General features: G+C 40.5%; 1 pseudogene; it reads left to right on the top strand.

The window, feature by feature from the left end:
- The window catches only part of LOC128579034 (laminin subunit alpha-1-like), a 32,780-nt pseudogene extending 16,400 nt beyond the window's left edge, over nucleotides 1-16,380 (top strand).
- Nucleotides 16,381-19,235: the final 2,855 nt, after the last annotated feature.

Raw genomic sequence — 19,235 nt, 5'->3', positions numbered from 1 at the left:
TTTTTCCTTTCTTTCAATTATTTTACGATTATCACTGTTTTTATTGCAGTTGTTCTTATATTGCTGTTGTCGTGGCTATTGCTTGTATGTTTATGTGTTTCCGTCTATCTCTGTATCTATGGGCCCATGTGCCTGGTAACCTTTGTATCTGTTTATTTGTTCATTTGTACTCAATGAGCTTGGTGTTATGACCTGTAACCCTGAGCTCCTAACACCCCCCCTCCTCTCTCACTCCGTGATCTGGAGACCTGACCCCTCAGGAGTCCAGATTCTTGGCTGAACTCTCAAGAGCTATAGATAGGACCTGGACTGCAGCTGGCCAGTGCTGACACTGTAGCAAAGGAGCAAGAAGACAACGGTCAGCTGAGAGGGAATTAGACTGGAGCGGTGGTGCCCCGAGGTGCAGAGCAACAGCCATCTTCAGCAATAACAAGGCCCACCCCCAGATATCCCATAGCCTCTCCTCCTGTCTTCCTGGGCAACAAGATGAGGCCGAGCATCTTCTCAGATGGTAACCACCATGGAACGGACCTGGGACTGAAACACAGGCCCCGTGAGTAAAGGGTTTTCCTGAGACGGTACCGACCTGGGTGGAACACGGGGACTAGAAAACACACCCGCAGAGCCGGGAAACTCCTAGGGTAGGGCTGATCCAGAGAACTGCTCTACTGAGCCCAAGACGCACCTGGCCCTTAGGGGATCACCAGCCCATAGACAAAGGAGGTCAAGAGGCTACAGCCAACAACTGATCGTGCTGCGAATACAAACCCGCAGGACTAAAGACAGGGCCTGAGACACAAGTTCTGGGAACTCAAATCAGCCTCTCCTCTGCAGAGGAATCTGGCAAGGTCAGAAACAATCTCCCACAGGGTTGTTCCCTTCACCCAGTAACATAAACTAAGGGTAGGGCTGGAACTGAGTGAACACCTCCAGCCTCCATCAAGTGCCCGAGGTTGACAGGCCACACCACTCCCTACTGGATAAGACAGAGAATAGTGGCCTAGTCGAGCAGACACAGACTACACTGTGACTTAGGCAGGTGCAAACCCCTGGAGTATCTGCTTACTGCAGACAACTGACTGGGTGACAGCCCTGTGCGGCTAGCAGAGACTGGGTGTGACAGAGCTGCAAGGAGGGGAAGGAGGCATCATTCTTCCCAGACTGATCTATTTACTGGTGGCTCTTCCTCACTCCACGCAGCACTGGAGCAAGCCTTTTAGAGCAGCCACCAGAGCCCTGTGACCCAGTTCCCAGGGACTTCTTGAACTCTCCCACCCGAGGAGCTGCTGACTGAGACAATTGACTTGGACTTTTTGAACTGAGTGACTCACCTGGGGACTATCCAGGTGGTTCCCTGGGTGTGTGGTTGTAGGAAGGTTTGATTTTCCTTTTCCATTTGTTGCCTGTGGTGGGTGGGGTGACTTAATTGCTGGTATTTCTCCACAGCTGAGACTTCAACCCAGAGTAACTGTTTCACTAGGGTCACATAGAAACCAGCTGAAAACAAGTCAGAACCACTTAGCCCCTCTACACCAAACAGGGCCCCAGTTTCTCAGGCCACAGCACTGTACGGGTCCTCGACAAAACACTAGAGGAAAATCAAAGGGAGTAAAACAATCATGGGGCGTAATCAGCAGAAAAACACTGGTAACATGAATAACCAGAATAGATCAACCCCCCAAGGAAAGATACGGCAGATGTAATTGAAGATCCCATTCACAAACAACTGGCTGAGATGTCAGAAATCGAATTCAGAATTTGGATGGCAAACAAGATTAACAAAATGGAATTAGGAATTCGTGGAGAAATTCAAAAGCTGTCTCAAAAATTTAACGAATTTAAAGACAAAACCACAAAAGACTTAGACACACTGAAACAAGAATTTGCAGCCCTCAAAGATATGAAAAATACAGTGGAATCCCTTAGTAACAGAATGGACCAAGCAGAAGAAAGGATCTCCGACATCGAAGATAAAGAATTTGAACGCTCCCAAACTCTCAAAGAGGAAGAGAAATGGAGAGCAAAAATGGATCATTCACTCAGAGAGCTCTGGGATAACTCGAAGAAGGCAAATATCCATCTCATAGGAATTCCTGAAACAGATGAAGTGGCCTCACTGGGCGCAGAGGCCCTTCTGCATGAAATTATGAAAGAGAATTTTCCAGACATGCCTAGAGAACCTGAAATTCAGATAGCAGATAGCTTCAGAACCCCAGCACGACTCAACCCCAATAAGACATCCCCCAGGCATATCATAATTAACTTCACTAAAGTTAATATGAAGGAGAAAATTCTCAAAGCTGCCAGGAGAAAGAAATCTATTACCTTCAAAGGGAAGAACATTAGAATGACTGCAGATCTCTCTGCTGAAACTTTTCAAGCCAGAAGAGGGTGGTCATCAACGTTTAATCTCCTCAAGCAAAATAACTTTCAACCCCGGATCTTGTACCCAGCTAAACTGAGTTTCATTTACGACGGAGAAATTAAATACTTTAATGACATACGTATGCTAAAGAAATTTGCCATAACCAAACCAGCTCTTCAGGATATTCTCAGACCTATCCTCCATAATAACCAACCCAATCCTCTACTACAAAAGTAAACTCACTCAGAAACTTCTGATCAAACTCTAACTTCCACAATGGCAAAAGGATTAAAAATGCCCACTGGACTTTCAAAAAACTCAATACCCCAAATTTCACCAAACTTATCAATGCTCTCCATTAATGTGAATGGCTTAAACTGCCCTCTAAAGAGACATAGGTTAGCTGACTGGATACAAAAACTCAGGCCAGACATTTGTTGCATACAAGAGTCACATCTTAACTTAAAAGACAAATACAGACTCAGGGTGAAAGGATGGTCATCCATAATTCAGGCAAATGGTATCCAGAAAAAAGCAGGAGTTGCAATTTTATTTGCGGGCATAATAGGCTTTAAATCAACAAAAGTAAGGAAGGACAAAAATGGTCACTTCAAATTTGTTAAGGGTAAGACTCAATATGATGAGATTTCAATTATTAATATCTATGCACCCAACCACAATGCACCTCAATTTATAAGAGAAACTCTAACAGACATGAGCAACTTGATTTCCTCCAACTCTATAATAGTCGGAGATTTTAACACTCCTTTGGCAGTGCTGGATCGATCCTCCAACAAAAAGCTGAGTAAAGAAATTCTAGATTTAAATCTAACCATCCAGCATTTAGATTTAGCTGACATCTACAGAACATTTCATCCCAACAAAACTGAATACACATACTTCTCATCAGCCCACGGAACTTACTCCAAAATCGATCACATCTTAGGTCACAAGTCTAACCTCAGCAAATTTAAAGGAATAGAAATTATTCCATGCATCTTCTCGGACCATCATGGAATAAAACTTGAGATGAGTAACAACAGGAATCTGCATACACATACAAAAACATGGAAGTTAAATAACCTTATGCTGAATGATAGCTGGGTCAGAGATGAGATCAAGAAGGAAATTGCCAAATTTCTGGAACAAAACGACAATGAAGACACGAACTATCAGAACCTCTGGGACACAGCAAAGGCAGTTCTATGAGGGAAATTTATAGCACTGCAAGCCTTCCTCAGGAGAATGAAAAAAGAGGAAGTAAGCAACTTAATGAGACATCTCAAGAGACAGGAAATGGAAGAACAATCCAACCCCAAATCCAGTAAAAGAAAAGAAATAACCAAAATCAGAGCAGAACTAAATGAAATTGAAAACAAAAGAATAATACAACAGATCAATAAATCAAAAAGCTGGTTTTTTGAAAAGGTCAACAAAATAGATAAACCTTTGGCCAACCTAATCAGGAAAAAAAGAGTAAAATCTCTAATCTCATCAATCAGAAATAACAAAGATGAAATAACAACAGACTCCTCAGAAATCCAAAAAATCCTTAATGAATATTACAAGAAACTATACTCTCAGAAATACGAAAATTTGAAGGAACTCGACCGTTACTTGGAAACACGTCACCTTCCAAGATTTAATCAAAAACAAGTGGAAATGTTGAACAGGCCCATATCAAGTTCAGAAATATCATGAACCATACAAAATCTCCCCAAAAAGAAAAGCCCGGGACCAGATGGTTTCACGTCAGAATTCTACCAAACCTTTAAAGAGGAATTAGTACCTATACTACTCAACCTGTTCCAAAAGGTAGAAAAAGAAGGAAGACTACCCAACACATTCTATGAAGCAAATATCACCCTGATCCCCAAACCAGGAAAAGACCCAACAAGAAAAGAAAATTATAGACCAATATCACTAATGAATATAGATGCAAAAATATTCAACAAGATCCTAACAAACAGAATCCAGCAACATATCAAACAAATCATACATCATGACCAAGTCAGTTTTATCCCAGGGTCTCAAGGCTGGATCAATATACATAAATCTATAAAGGTAATCCAGCACATAAACAAATTAAAAAACAAAGACCATATGATTCTCTCAATCGATGCAGAAAAAGCTTTTGATAACATCCAACATCCATTCATGATTAGAACACTTAAGAAAATTGGTATAGAAGGGACATTTCTTAAACTGATAGAGGCCATCTACATCAAACCCACAGCCAATATCATATTGAATGGAGTTAAATTGGAATCATTTCCACTTAGATCTGGAACCAGACAAGGCTGCCCATTGTCTTCATTGCTTTTTAACATTGTAATGGAAGTTTTAGCCACCGCAATTAGGGAAGAAAAGGCGATCAAGGGTGTCCACATAGGGTCAGAAGAGATCAAACTTTCACTCTTCACAGATGATATGATTGTATATCTGGAAAATACTAGGGACTCTACTACAAAACTCTAGAAGTGATTAGGGAATACAGCAGTGTCTCAGGTTACAAAATCAACATTCATAAATCGGTAGCCTTTATATATACCAACAATAGTCAAGTTGAAAAAACAATTAAGGACTCTATCCCATTCACAGTTGTGCCAAAGAAGATGAAATACTTGGGAGTTTATCTAACAAAGGACGTGAAAGATCTATATAAGGAGAACTCTGAAACTCTAAGAAAAGAGATAGCTGAGAATGTTAACAAATGGAAAAATATACCATGCTCATGGTTGGGAAGAATCAACATTGTTAAAATGTCCATACTACCCAAAGCAATATATAATTTCAACGCAATCCCCATTAAAGCTCCACTGTCATACTTTAAAGATCTTGAAAAAATAATTCTTCGTTTTATATGGAATCAGAAAAAACCTCGAATAGCCAAGACATTACTCAGAAATAAAAACAAAGCAGGAGGAATCACGCTACCAGACCTCAGACTATACTACAAATCGATAGTGATCAAAACAGCATGCTACTGGCACAAAAACAGAGAAGTATATGTCTGGAGCAGAATAGAGAACCAAGAGATGAATCCAGCTACTTACCGGTATTTAATCCTTGACAAGCCAATTAAAAACATTCAGTGGGGAAAAGATTCCCTATTTAACAAATGGTGCTGGGTGAACTGGCTGGCAACCTGTAGAAGACTGAAACTGGACCCACACCTCTCACCATTAACCAAGATAGACTCTCACTGGATTAAAGATTTAAACCTAAGACATGAAATTACAAAAATACAAGAAGAGAGTGTAGGGAAAACCCTTGAAGAAATTGGGTTGGGCGAGTTTTTTATGAGAAAGACCCCCCGGACAATTGAAGCTGCTTCAAAAATACACTATTGGGACTTGATCAAACTAAAAAGCTTCTGCACAGCCAAGAACACAGTAAGTAAAGCAAGCAAACAGCCTTCAGAATGGGAGAAGATATTTGCAGGTTATGTCTCCGACAAGGGTTTTATAACCAAAATCCACAGAGAACTCAAACACATTAGCAAGAAAAGAACAAGGGATCCCATCGCAGGCTGGGCAAGGGACTTGAAGAGAAACTTCTCTGAAGAAGAAAGGCGCATGGCCTTCAGACATATGAAAAAATGCTCATCATCTTTAATCATCAGAGAAATGCAAATCAAAACTACTTTGAGATATCATCTAACTCCAGTGAGACTAGCCTATATCACAAAATCCCAAGACCAGAGATGTTGGCGTGGATGTGGAGAAAAGGGAACACTTTTGCACTGCTGGTGGGAATGCAAATTAATACATTCCTTTTGGAAAGAGATATGGAGAACACTTAAAGATCTAAAAATAGATCTGCCATTCAATCCTGTAATCCCCCTACTGGGCATATACCCAGAAGACCAAAAATCACACCATAACAAATATATTTGTATCAGAATATTTATTGCAGCCCTATTCAATATTGCTAAGTCATGGAAAAAGCCCAAGTGCCCATCGATCCACGAATGGATCAATAAATTGTGGTATATGTACACCATGGAATATTATGCAGCCTTAAAGAAAGATGGAGACTTTACCTCTTTCATGTTTACATGGATGGAGCTAGAACATATTTTTCTTAGTAAAGTGTCTCAAGAATGGAAGAAAAAGTACCCAATGTACTCACCCTTATTATGAAACTAATGTAGGAACTTCACATGAAAGCTATATCCCAGTTATAGCCTAAGAATAGGGAGAAAGGGGAAAGGGAGGGGAGGGAGGGGGGAGGGAGGCGGAAGAAGGGGGACTAATGGGATTACACCTGCGGTGCATCTTACAAGGGTATATGTGAATCCTAGTAAATTTGGAATGTAAAGGTCTTGGCAAAATAACTAAGAAAATGCTACAAAAGCTATGTTAACTAATGTGATGAAAATGTGTCAAACGATCTATTAACCAAGTGTATGGTGCCCCATGATCATACTAATGTACACAGCTATGGTTTAATTAAAAAAAAATAAATAAAAAAATAAAAAAAAAGAATAATATCTTCCACTTCCATCCAGGTTAATATGAAGGATGTAAAGTCTCCATTTTTTTTAATAGTTAAATAGTACTCCATGGTATACATATACCACAGCTTGTTAATCCATTCCTGGGTTGGTGGGCATTTATAATAATAATAAAATAAAAGAGAGAAGTAGATATTGTAATATTTTATATTATTTTTATTATAAACTACTCAGTGAGCACCAAATATTTATTGCTTTACCTACAGAGAAAGTGAAAAGAATGAGGTGTTAATCATTCATGCAGAATGAATTCATAAAGTCATTCTCATTGTAATATATTTCCATTAAAATGAAAAGGTCTATTAATTTCGTTGAGCCTTCTTCTAGGTATTAGGTTTAGAAAGTAGAATGAACTACTTGGCATTGAAATTAATAGCATGTAGTACATCTAGGATTAACAATATGAAAATTTGTTGAAATTTTTATTTTTTCCTTTCTTATCTCCTATTATCTCATTTTTACATTGAGATGCTATATTAGAATAAAAATTTCATGCTTTCCAATTTGCATTTTTCCTCCTAAGTTTGTGATAAATTCAATTTTCTCTATTAGAACAATCGGAGCACTAAGTATAGTTAATAAAATAATAAATATGTAGAATATAAATTACATTTAATTTTTTTAATTTAATTTTTTTTAATTTTAGATTTAAAGGGTACAATTAGGTTACATTATTTGCATTTGTTTGGTAAAGTCCAGGTTGTAGTTGTGCCCCTCCTCCAGGGCATAATATACGCTTACATTGTGCCTGTTACGCGAGAGCACACCAATCTCCCTCCATACTCCCCCCACCATCCCTTTCCTCCCCCTCACTTGAGTTTAATTGTGTTTTTCTCTCATGTGCTCGTGTATTTGTTCATCTACAGATTTCATATTAGTATTAAGTACATTTGGATACTTGCTTTTCCATTCTTGTGATACTTTATTAGGGAGAATGTTCTCTGACTCTATCCAGAATAATTTCCATTTTAAATTAATATTATATATATAATATGCCTTTAATGCTAATAACATTATGCTAAATTCAACTTAATTTTTCTTAATCATAAAATACTTTGAGGTATATAATTATTATTAATATCAAGGTCATTATAATTAATATTTTATGCATTAAAATACCAATTACAGCTTGATTAACTGAAATAAAGATGAGGAAAAGTCCATTTAGAAGCTAAAATCCAAATTATAATCACATTGATTACAATATTGTACAGTGATTTAAATGTAAGTTTATCATACTATTACTCAATATTTAAGAATACATTTATTATGCAACAGAAAAAAAAAGAACCTGGAAATATCCAGGTTGACTGAATTTTAAAATTCAGCAAAATTTCTGAATTTTACTCAGAAATTCCTATGGAGTGAGAAAAGGTTGTATGTTGAAGGTAGGAAACATTTAATTGATGTTGGAATGAGTTTTTATAAATATCCACTGATGTAGCAAAATAATAACATAAAAAAATCTAAACCAGTGGGGTGGATAGAATGGAGAAAATGGGGAAGCCCAGTGGCAATGGGGAGTCGGCCTGTGGCTGGAAACTCACGGCTCCTCTTATCCCCTCTGACCAGCCCATCTGAAATGTTAGCCTGTTAAGAGGCAGCTATGTTGAGTTGCCATCCAAGTCTTTGACCCCAGAATCGGAATTGCTGGCCATATTTGCCACCAAGAACAGCAGTGGCATCATCCTGGCTGCCCTTGGCAGGGACGTGGAGCTTCAGGGTCCAGGGCAGGCCCACGTGGTGAGTAGTTCCCCTGCCGCCCGGCTGCATGCTCCTAAACTTTTGGTGTGTTCCTGGTTGTTTATGAGTATGTATTTTTAATAAGTAAAAGTTACATCGCTGAGTGCCGTTCCCTTATGAATCAGTGATGTCCTGTGCTGTGCAATCCATCCTTCTTGTCCAGTGACTTAGGAAAAGACACTTGCCATCCACCTATAATTTTTGTGAAAACACGTTCGGCGAGCACACACTGAGTTGTCCTCCATGCGTCATGGTCCTTAGTTTTCATTCTAAGGTGAAACAGCAGTCCTTCAGTGCTGTTCAGATCTTCAGTCTACTGCTCTAAGGCAGGGTTTTCTTCATCTGCTATAGTAGTGATTTTCAACCAGAGTACTGTGAAAAATTTTAAAGATAATGAATTAAATTATTTCCCAAAGAAGTTTAAAGCACAGTGAGTATATTCTCTTTCTTTACTTTTCTTTTGATCAACATAATTTCAGTATGCCGTGGAAGTTTAACTATAGGTTCAAGTATGACATGAGATAAAAAAAGGTTGAAACACATTGCTTGAACAATTTGAAAGGATCGAAAGAGCAGCAAGGGGCGGCACCTGTGGCTCCATGGGTAGAGTGCCGGCCCCATATACGAGGGTGGAGGGTTTGAACCCAGCTCCGGCCAAACTGCAACAAAAAAATAACTGGGCTTTTGATGGGCGCCTGTACTTCCAGCTACCCGGGAGGCTGAGGCAAGAGAATCACCTATGCCCAGGAGTTGGAGGTTGCTGTGAGCTGTGACACCATGGTGCTCTAGTGAGGGCAATAAAGTGAGACTCTGTCTCTAAAAAAAAAAAAGAGCAGCAAGAGAGTCATAGCCTGTGATGAGCACATTGAGCAAGCGCCAGGAGAGGAGCGAGGACAGGGTTCCATGTTCATGTTGCCATATTTATATTCCATTTTAGGAGCGTAGGTGATACTTACCTTACCCTCTGCTCAAACTTGCACCTGTCACATGATTTGGAGAAACTTAGAGATTGCTAGTGTATTGTGTTAACGAAGTGGAGCCTGTCTTAACCGCAGTGTACTGGGGACCTTCTTTACTGTACAAGACACTTTACAGACATTGCTGCATAAGGATTATAGCCACCTGCAAGGCAGATGCTGCTGCTTACATTTTGTTGAGGAAGAAATGGATTCAGAGAGCCCAGTTTATGTGCCCAAGGTCACACAGCTGTTGTGACATCTGTTTATAGACGCCAAGCATGTCACAAGCCACTTGGCGAAGAAGGGCTGATAAGGACTAACATTGGTTTGGGACTCCATTGATCATTTCATTTTAAAATATTTTTTCAGTTCTTCTTTAAAAAGTTGAACTGAAAAACTTTTTTTTTTGTTTTGAGACTGTTTCAGCTGTCACCCTGGGTAGAGTGCTGTGGCATCACAGCTCACAGCAACCTTCAACGTGGACTCAAGTGATCCTCGTGCCTCAGTTTTTCTATTTTAGTAGAGACGGGATCTCGCCTTTTGCTCAGGCTTGTCTTGAACTCATGAGCTCAAGCAATCCCCCCACCTCAGCCTCCTAGAGTGCTAGGATTACAGGCATGAGCCACCACAACCAGCCTGAAATTTATATAAAATTAATCATTGTAGAGTAAATAAGTCAGTAGCATTTAGCACACCCACGGTGCCACAAGGCCACCTTCTCTGTTTATTTCTAAACATTTTCATCACCCAAAATAGCAATCTGGGACCATTAAGCAGTCACTCCCTGTGCCCCTCTCTCCCCACCCCTGCGTTTTGTCTCTAAGGATGAATTTGCCTATTCTGGATGTTCCATATGAATAGAGTCACACCACGTGTGATCGTGTCGTTCACCTAGCCCGTCTTTGAGTATGTCCACACTGTCATATGTAAGGTCTTAATTCTTCATTCTTTTTTTTTTGGCCGGGGCTGGGTCTGAACCCACCACCTCCAGCATATGGGGCCAGCACCCTACTCCTTTGAGCCACAGGCACCACCCAGATCTTCGTTCCTTTTTCTGGCTGACTAGTATCCCACTGTGTGAACCTCTCACAGTTTATCATTTGCTTCCTTGATACATGGGATTATTTCTGCTTTTTGACTATTATGACTAATGCTGCCAGGAAGTGTTTGAGGCCCTGTTTTCAAGTCTTCTGAGTGCATACCTAGGAGAAGAGCTGTTGGTCATATGGTAATTGTATATTTGACTTTTGGAAGACCTGCCAGACTGTTTCTGAGCCAGCAAAAACAGAGTAGTATCGTCCAGTAGTAACAAGGGTATTGTGAAACACCCCCATTCCAGTTCTTCTGGTGGCATTATGAATTGTTATACCTATTTTCAATATGGCAAAATGATTTTAAGAGCTTTAAACATTGTCAAACTTTAGTTCCACTTTTAGAAATGTTAGAAACAATTTCATGGGCAAAAAAATTTAAATATTCATGTGGATGATAATAAACAATTATTAAATTGAAACTACTTTAAATGTTATTGATTAAAGCGACAAATTTATAATCTGTCTACTTATTGTACATAATGTAGCAATAAAGAATCCCTGTGACGGCAATGCAGACATGGAAACATGTGGTGGTATGTGTAGTGGTAACAGCATAAGGCAGAATGTAAATTACATGAAGGGATTAGAAAGTAACACGATAAATTTAAAATAGTTGTGTTCAATGATGAGAGTCTTAAGGAATTGCTTGCTTGATGTTAATATTCCCATGTTACCTTGGTAAGATGGAAATTTTTTAAATCCTATACTAACGAGCTTTTTTCTGGCTAATTCTCTGCACACTCCTGCCCCCAGCCCTTCTCCATTCTGCTGATTCAGGGCCATGTTGAGGTTCACATCAGTCTTCGGGACAGGTCCAGCCTGAGGAAAGCCCTCCTACACTCTCCCACAGGCACCTACAGCGATGGACAGCCGCATTCCATCTCCTTGTAGGAATCGGAGGTACTGTCCCCACAGCAAGGTGTGTGTCATGAGGGGCTGGGGACCTCACCAGGGCTTCCAGCAGAAACATTGTCCTGGCACCCTGTGCAGTTAAATGACTGGCATGATTAGCATTCCAAATAGTTGTAGAAGCCAAACCTTGCCAGACAGCTCCTTATGAGATGTTTGTGCTATTTCTATAATTGAACAACTTTATCCTTGCCCTTTTTTGAAACTCAATATAAATTATATTGGATTCTGTGGCAAAGAGCATTGTGGTATCAATAAATAGTATTATATCAATAGTAAATAGTACAGTAGTAAGTAGGTTATGTCAACATTCCTGTATATTTCCCTCCAGAACTCTAGAGCAAACATTTGAAAAGTATACTGGACATTTTCATCATAGGTAAAGAGGTAAAATTATACTGTTCTCAAAAAAGCAGTCAAATTCAATGATTTTTGTTAACATTGCACTCATTACTGAAGAATTTTCAGTTGTAAGTTTTAATCTTTAAGATTCACCTTTTGTTCTGACATGTCATATTAAAATTTGTCTTCCAGGAACTTTTATTATTCAGTAAGAACTTTGCTGGGATTGTGTGTTAAAATGGGCCATTGTTTTATTATAGTTAAAGATTTTCATTTATTTTCTCCTTTGATCTTTTAGAATTATCACTGTTAAATTGGCTGAGACCAATCCTGTGGAAATGAACTTGGGTCCATTAGCAGAAAGCAGGACTATAAATGTGTCCAACCTGTACATAGGGGGCATTCCTGAGGGTGAGGGGACCTTGGTGCTCAGAATGAGAAGCTCGTTCATTCCATGGCTGCATCAGAAATCTGATCTTTAACCTGGAGTAAGTGAAACTGTGCTCTCTGCATGTTTTTGCATTTTCTGACCTTCAACAGTGAGTGCTAACGCTAACCTGCAGTCTAATTTTGTTGTTTGAGATTGCCTAAAATTTTAAAATTTCCTGAAGAACATATGAACCCCGTTTGTCTATCATAGAAATCCCCACAAATGGACTTTATTGGATTCAAATGATTGACAGGTACAGTCACCTTACTTTCAAATAAAAGATGGAATCTTAGCTCCACACACAATTATCCATAAATAGCTGGGGTTAAATATATTTTTGATAAGCACTTAAAAGAAGATAGATTTTATAATACAAATTTCTGCATTGTTTTCACAATTAGGCTACTAGCAGCTTCAGATTATTAATGGTTCCCCTGAAAGCAATTACTGTATAATTAAGAACTGGAAGCCTCCATCCCATGTGTGGTGGGCTTGTGATGATTCATTCCTCCTTGCTGACCCTCTGCCCACGGTCAGCGTGCTGAGCAGACCCAACACATGCTCTGCCCTGCAGGGCCATTGTCTGCTTGGGGGAAACTGGATGTGAGCTGATGAGATTGGGATCTCTCCCGCCGAACCACTGACTTGCCACTCGATCTTTAGCAAGGACTTGGATCTTTCAAGATCACAGCATCTTTCTCCATGAAATTACCTCTTACGGGTCCCTGAACCGGGCAAGAATACAAATGTATTCATGGATTTCAACATGATTACAATGTCGGAGCCTTGGTTTAGCTATTTCTATAGACTTATATTTAGTCACCTGTTGTCTATTTATTCTTTCCCTCACTGGAGAGTCATCTTCATGCTCCTTAAAGCTGTGAGGCTGTGGACTCCACATCTCTTGTGGTTCCCAGGCATGTCCAGGAAAGTGCCACAGGGTCACATGCAGGTGCAGGACTTGGTGCTGGAGCTGCGTAGTGAAGGGGCGTGTGACGAGGGAAGCCCACAACCTCCCTTGAGGGGACATCAGTGTTCAGCTGAGGTCACTATGCAGACAGGTAGAAACCAGAGCATGAACGTGGCCATAGGGCAGCCCAGTGAAGGCTGCAGGAAGTGTGTCAGCTCCGGAGCGGCTCTCGCAGGGCGCACAGGAAGGGCCTGGGGTAGTGTTTCAAGAAGCATCAAACAAGAAAGTACCGGGTGTCCCAAAAGTCACCATGCATAGGAAAAATGGAAAATCATAGCTAAATATACCTTTGTTTAGAAAATGTTCATTACAAAATTTTACAAAAAGGTGGCCAACATGTAGAGAATATTTTGTAAATATTTTGTAAAATTGTGTAATGAACATTTTATGAATAAAGATGCATTCAGCTATAATTTCCTTTTTTTTATGTTTGATGACTTTTGGGACATCCCTGTGTATAACATGATCTATCCAGACTCTCAGGCATGCTGAAGGATGGTCACTCTGATCACTCCAAGAGAAACAGATTCATTGTTTCTTATGGATTTTAATTGTACACTAATTACATGACACAGTTTCTGGTTTGTGATATCCTAATTTTGAAACTCTCCCTTGTTTGTGCCTAGACTTTTGGATTTCACCAGTGCAGTTGGCTCTGAACAAGCGGACTTGGACACCTGCTTGCTTGCACAAAGGCCTAAGCTGGCTTTTCTTGGCGAGGACGGGGAGCACATACACCAGGGCTGGTGAGTTCGAATCCAGCCCGGGCCTGCCAAACAACGACAGCTACAACAACAAAATAGCCAGGGGTTGTGGTGGGCGCCTGTAGTTCCAGCTACTTGGGAGGCTGAGGCAAGTGAATCACTAAAGTCCAAGAGTTTGAGGTTGCTGTGAGATATGACGCCACAGCACTCTACCCAGGGCGACAGCTTGAGACTCTACCTCAAAAAAAAAAGAATGCAATGACAACTTGACCAGTTTGGCACAAATGCCTTAATTATCATCCTGTCACTAAGGCAGCAGCACTTTTAAGCACCACTGGTTTTACAATGAATAGTACAAGTGTCAATATGGTGACATGGGCAAACAGCATAGGGAGTACTACCCAGCATTAAAGTAGTTTTAACCTTGCAGGCCACTGAAAATCACGTCTAGGGCTTCCCTTACCTGTCCACAGGTACCGCTGACTTATGTGCTTCCTATATATCAGACCTTGTGACTTCTGACTCCACTTAAAACTTAAATTTGGTATTCACATTAGCGTTCTACTTCTTTATAAAACTATGTTTTTCTCTCTGAAACTCTGAAGTCAGAAAAATTTCTTTCCAATGATCTGGGTGTTGCTGAGTTTGATATGTTGTTCTTCTGGTCAAAATAATGCTTGAGTCCTAACACCTCATAGAATTGTTCTTTTATTAATTTATGCATCTTCCAACTCTCAGTTTTACAAACAGAATGTTAGCCTTATTCAAAGTGGGTTTTATCCCTCTTTTAATTCCCACAAAATGGGGAGAGTCTCATCTCCCAGGCACGCAGGGTGGCAGAGCTCTCCTGTATCTCTGGTCCCTTGAAAGCAGATGTGGCTTAAAACAGTTTGGTGGAAACACTTCAGACATTTATTAATAAGTATAAATAAATGTTCTCTGAGCTTAAGAGAAACGTTATTACCTCAGAATGAAAAATTTCTCTTAAATTTCTAAAGAGAACGATTTCTAAAGGGCCAAGGAGGACACCCTGCTTCTCAAGGTCACACAGATGAATTCTCCAAGGAATTGAATAAAAAGATTTCAGCATTCCCGTTTTTCAGTCTCAAGTGCATTAACAACAATTCCTTAATTGTAAAATGGAAGTCCCACAAAACCGTATTTTACTAAAAAGACAGACTTAATTTCAGAAAAAATGCATAAACAAAAACCATTTCTTACACACTCCATGAATGCTCTTGACGGTGCTAAAACCACCCCATGGTGCAAATGGACAGGTAACTCATTTGTGCAGTTAAGAATATATACAGGACCCATGATTGCATGTACACAGCTATGAAAAAATATATATATTTTAAACTCATAATAATAAAAAGTGACTATTATATTGAAAAAAGAAGAAGAATATATAAAGGAAACACAGGATTCTCGAGACAAGTCAGGAGCTTGTACAAGATTTACACAGAACAACAGGCGGGAGGCAGTAGCGTGCCTGTTGGTTTGGGAATTTTAAAATGATCTAGTTAGGGATCTGAGCTAAAGAAGGGACCAGAAGGATCTCAGGCTTGAAGAGGACATCAACCCAGATGAAAGAGCCAGTTTTGTAATGAAATTTGTGACTTCATAGCCAAAAGAGCACAGATCTCATCATCACTTTGGTTTTCAGGTTTCAGATCAACTAATGATTAATTTTCCTACAGTACTAACAGTCCTAGAGTTTTTCAGGTGGCAGAATTTAGTTTAATAGGTTCAGAAAATAATTTGATCTTATATTTTATAGAGTTATTAAGTATAGGAAGGATTAACTGAAATATTGAATTAAACTTTCTTGTAATTTTTTTGCTCTTCAAAGTGAACACACTTCTGCAGAGATGCAGTGGCTTCTGCCTAGGGGTGAAGACGGCCCACAAGGGCATAGTCCTTGTCTTCCAATCCTCCGTCCTTATGTTTGGTCAACCAGCCTCTGAAGACATTCTGACTCAATGAATGGAAAGATGGCTTTGGGGCTCAATATGTACAATTTTCCTCGTTCTATTCTTTTGAGAAATGTCAACATAGAGAAGGCAACTAGAAAGGAGCTGCAAAGCAACAAGTCTGAGTAACTACCTACAGTACAGGTGGGCCTGGTGCTATACAAGGAGACGCAGATGCCCCGATCTGTCCTGGACAAGCAGACGCAGACGCCCCATTCTGTCCTGGCACACAGGTATGATGGCAAAGCATGGCCTTCTCAGGGCCAGAGAACACAACTGGCCTTCACCCAGGCTTTCTCCCAGCTGCTGCTCTCCCTTACAACACTGAAAGAAATAGCTATCGCAGTTTTTGTCCTTAAAGGAACATATTAGTGGTCATCACGAAGACAGGCATACAAAGTCCCCAGGGTACCGACTGCTAAAAGTGAGATATGTACTCTGTGACCTAATCACATCCAACTAATAATAATGTGGAAACAGAGCTGTTCTTGTTTGAGACTTCAGTGGGAAGGATCTTCGAGAAGCTCTATCAAAAGAGTAAGAACTATGCCTGTCCCTGCAACATGGGGGACCCACACTAAAGCATTACATTGACACCTATTATTTTATTCTTTTGGCATCCCGATTATCAAGAGTAAAAACAAAAAAAGCACTCTCCAATTTTCCATTGATGTACTCTAATTTGATATCTTGGTGAATAACGGCCTTCAAAGGAATTTCCATGCTGAATCAGCTAATGAGTTAATGGAGCTTTCTTTTATAACAAATGGTAGTTCAAAGTACCTGTAAGTGTGGCCATGACGCCTCAAGGGTAGGTTCATCGTCTTCTGGATCAAATTCGTGGCTGTCACTAGGAGGGAGAGTTCTGAATATATTGCAAGATACCTAAAAATAAACAAGCAGCAGAGTTAGCTGGAAGCATCTTCTGGACAGCTTTACATAAGGTCCTGAGGAGCCAGCTAATGGGAACCCAGGTAACGGCATGAGGGGCACCCTCAACTGGAATAAGGGCCCCTCGCTCCAGGCTTTGCCACCAGGATCACCTGGAGGCCAGGTGGGAAGGGAGCAAAGCAGCCCCTCCTGCTGTCTTGAATGCTGCATGTCTTGTCTCTATTTAGCCCTTTCCACCTTAAGTCCTCATGATTCTCTACCTTCCATCAAAGCCTGCTCTTGCTTGCTTACCTGTCAAGCCTGCTTATAATTAGCCAATTTCCACTAAGATAAAAGTAACTGCAAGGGGCTTCATGTCCTTCCCTTCTCAGGCTTATTCACAATTTGCAAATTTATGGTTGAACTAATGGTGAAATTTTAGATATTCACAAAAATGAATCAGGAGAGATATTTTAGAACCTTTCTATTACCCTTAAAAATATTCCTGATCTGTCCTCAATAAGTTCATTTACAAAATGGCAGGCCACGATGCCCAGGGTAAGATTATGTTTGTGATATAAACCTCTATAGGCCAGGGCTCTAGGCATTCCGTTACCGTAGGCATCAAATTACATGCCACAACAGCCATGACTGGTAACTCTTCTAACTATGTGATAGAGAGATGAGGATTCATTACATTATCTACTATTTCTGTCTACTTATGACAAGATTTCTATAATAAAATGCTTATTTTTAAAATGTTGTTAGGCCGGGCGTGGTAGCTCATGCCTATAATCCTAGCACTTGGGAGGCTGAGGCTGGTGGATTGCCTGAGCTCACAGGTTCGAGACCAGCCTGAGCCAGAGTGAGACCTCATCTCTAAAAATAGCTGGGTGTTAGCCGGGCGTTGTGGCGGGCGCCTGTAGTCCCAGCTACTCGGAGGCTGAGGCAGGAGAATCGCCTAAGCCCAGGAGTTGGAGGTTGCTGTGAGCTGTGTGATGCCATGGCACTTTACTGAGGGCAATAAAGTGAAACTCTGTCTCTACAAAAAAAAAAAAAATAGCTGGGTGTTGCAGTGGGTACCTGTAGTCCCAGTACTTGGAAGGCTAAGCCAAGAAGATGGCTTGAGCCCAAGAGTCTGAGGTTGCTGTGAGCTATGACACCATGGCACTCTACCGAGGACAACAAAGTAAGACTGTCTAAATACATAAATAAATAAATAAATAAATTGTTGTTGATATTAGGGTGCCTTTTCGATTTGTTTCCTGCCCTACTTACTAATAACCTAACTTCTCCTAATGTCCTCAGGTCTAAAGAATAAAACAAGGAGGGCAGGAGGAGAGTGTGCAGAGAAGCAGAGAAAGGCAAAGGAAGGAGACACTGGCACAAGAAGCCTTTGATGAACTTTCTATGTAATGTGGAAAATACCGAGCTATAATATGTTTCTCTCAAAGAGGAAAGAAAAAAGGCTTTGGGGGCTCCAGACAATCTACATCTGTTTAATCATCCAACAAATACTTATTGTCTATTCTATGTACACATTATTCTAAACAATGAGAAAACGGTAGTGAACAAAGCAGATAAAAATCCATGTCCTCGGCTTGGTGCCTGTAACTCAGTGAGTAGGGCACCAGCCACATGCACCGAAGGGGGTAGGTTTGAGCCCAGCCCCGGCCTGCTAAACAAAAATGACAACTGCAACCAAAAAATAGCCAGGCGCCTGTAGTCCCAGCTACTAGGGAGGCTAAGGCCAGAGAGTTGCATAAGCCCAGGAGTTAGAGGTTGCTGTGAGCTGTGACACCACAGCACTCTATCCAGGGTGACACAGTGAGACTCTGTCTCAAAAAAAAAAAAAATCCATGTCCTCAGGGATGTATTCTAGTTAAAGCTATAGTTATCCCCATTTCCCTGGCTATGGAAACCGAGCTCAGATGTGTAAGGAAAAGACTCAATTTTAACTGCAATGGGAAGTCATTAGTGGATCTTACACAGGGAAGTCACGTGATCTGAGATCTATACAGAATAGATAGGAAAGGGACAAATTAGAAGGCTGTGTGGCAAGGGATGGTTTGGACTACAATGGTGGTAGGGAAGACAGAAATAGATGGATTCAAAACACATGTGTTCTGGAGACGGCACTTGCTGCTTGCTGGCTTGGAAAAGACGGAAACATCATGGACGAGTCACAGATCCGAGGCCATTTACTGAACATGGAGATTACAGAGGACGGGAACCTCTGTTTGCTGTTTTGGTGGACAGATGCAGAGACCGACTTAGAGATGGATTAAAGGAGTAACAGCTTGGACTCTGGACTTCTGAGTCGCACAGGTCATATCTGGAGATTCATCAGGATATAG

This window comes from Nycticebus coucang, chromosome Y, assembly GCF_027406575.1.
Source record: "Nycticebus coucang isolate mNycCou1 chromosome Y, mNycCou1.pri, whole genome shotgun sequence".
Lineage (NCBI taxonomy): Eukaryota > Metazoa > Chordata > Mammalia > Primates > Lorisidae > Nycticebus > Nycticebus coucang.
This window is presented reverse-complemented; position numbering and strand designations above follow the sequence as displayed.